The sequence below is a fragment of the Colobus angolensis genome, unplaced genomic scaffold, assembly GCF_000951035.1.
Source record: "Colobus angolensis palliatus isolate OR3802 unplaced genomic scaffold, Cang.pa_1.0 Scaffold140, whole genome shotgun sequence".
Taxonomy (NCBI): domain Eukaryota; kingdom Metazoa; phylum Chordata; class Mammalia; order Primates; family Cercopithecidae; genus Colobus; species Colobus angolensis.
The window spans coordinates 1,771,952-1,773,735 of NW_012114489.1; the positions used below are offsets into that span (position 1 = coordinate 1,771,952).

General features: G+C 53.0%; 1 pseudogene across 1 annotated transcript; it reads right to left on the reverse strand.

The window, feature by feature from the left end:
• Positions 1–412: 412 nt before the first annotated feature.
• Positions 413–1,431, reverse strand: LOC105506838 (annotated as a pseudogene). The gene is made up of 2 exons (XR_001000996.1): positions 1,054–1,431; positions 413–782 (listed from the first exon to the last, which is right to left on the reverse strand). The product of XR_001000996.1 is annotated as a 40S ribosomal protein S2-like (transcript).
• Positions 1,432–1,784: the final 353 nt, after the last annotated feature.

Sequence of the window (1,784 nt, forward strand, 5' to 3'; positions counted from 1 at the left end):
TTTTGTATTTTTAGTAGAGACTGGGGTTTCACCATGTTGGCCAGGCTGGTCTCGAACTCCTGACCTTGTGATTCGCCCGCCTCAGCCTCCCAAAGTGCTGGATTACAGGCATGAGCCCCCTGCCCAGCCTTTTTAAAATTTTATTTATTTTTTTATTGTTATTTTTAGTAGAGACAGGGGTTTCACCATGTTGGCCAAGCTGGTCTCGAACTCTAGACCTCAGGTCATCCTCCAGCCTCTGCCTCCCAAAGTGCTGGGATTACAGGTGTGAACCACTGTGCCCAACCCCTCAGCTCTCAACTTAATGTCACTTCCTGCAATGTGTCCATTCTACCCAAGGAAATGGGGGAAGGCAGCCGTTAAAAAAATCACAGCCTTTCCTTATACTGCTTGGCCTTTTTTTTTTTTCCCCTTCAGGCTTAATTCACTTTATTTTTCTTGTATAAAAACCCTATGTTGTCGCCACAGCTGGAGCCTGGGTCTGCTGCACGGAGACTCTGGTGTGGGTCTTGACGAGGTGGTCAGTGAATTTCTGATAGGAAGACTTGGTAAATAGTCTCCTTCCGGAAGTTGGGGGTCGGGTAGCTGTAGGTCTTAGAGATGGCATCAAAGGTGGCCTTGGCGAAGTTGCCCAGGTTGGCAGTGTAGCCCCGGGCTGAGGTGTAGCAGTCATCGATACCAGCCATCATGAGCAGCTTCTTGGGCACAGGCACTGAGACGACGCCAGTGCCCCTGGGTGCAGGGATGAGGCACACCAGCACAGAGCTGCAGCGGCCTGTCACCTTGCAAGGGACGGTGTGGATCTTGTTCCCCCAGTAGCCTCTGCGCAGAAGGACAGTGGAGAGCTTGGCCAGGATCATGGACCCCAGAGCTGCAGCGGCCTGTCACCTTGCAAGGGACGGTGTGGATCTTGTTCCCCCAGTAGCCTCTGCGCAGGAGGACAGTGGAGAGCTTGGCCAGGATCATGGCCCCACGGATGGCAGTGGCCACCTCCTTGGAGCACTTAACACCTAGACCGACTTGGCCATTGTAGTCCCCCATGGCAACAAACGCCTTGAACCTGGTGCCCTGGCCAGCACGGGTCTGCTTCTGCGCCGGCATAATCTTCAAAACCTCCTCCTTGAGAGAGGCCCCCAGGAAAAAGTCAATGATCTCAGATTCCTTAATGGGCAGGGAGAAGAGATAGATATTCTCCAGGGACTTGATCTTCATGTCCTTGACCAGGCGGCCCAGCTTGGTGACGGGCATCAACTCCTTATCCTCGGCCTTGCCTCCGCAAGCTCCGCGGCCTCGGCCCCAGCCCCAGATGCCACTGCCGAGACCCCGGCCCCGGATGCCACCGCCGAAACCTCTGCGGAAGCCACCGCGGTTCCCCATCCCAGGGCCACCAGGGCCTCCAGGCCCCCCTGCTGCACCGGCGTCATCCGCCATTTGGTGTTTTCTCAGAGAAGAAGCCCTTTTTTGGTTTTTAATTCTGAAGAAAGCCATCACCAAGCACTTCCACCTACATTTCATTGGCCGAAATGTGTCACCTGACAACCCTTAGCTGTAAGGGAGTCTGGGAATTCTAGTATTTTGCTTTCCCGTTTCTCTAATAGAAAAAGTCATGTGTGTAAAGTGAGCAAAGTGATAAAGCATATATTTTAAAAAGCAATTTGGGGCTGGGTGCAGCGGCTCATCCCTGTAATCACAGCACTTTGGGAGGTCAAGGTGAGAGGATTGCTAGAGGCCAAGAATTTGAGACCAGCCTGGGCAACATAGTAAGACTCAGTCTCTACAAAAAA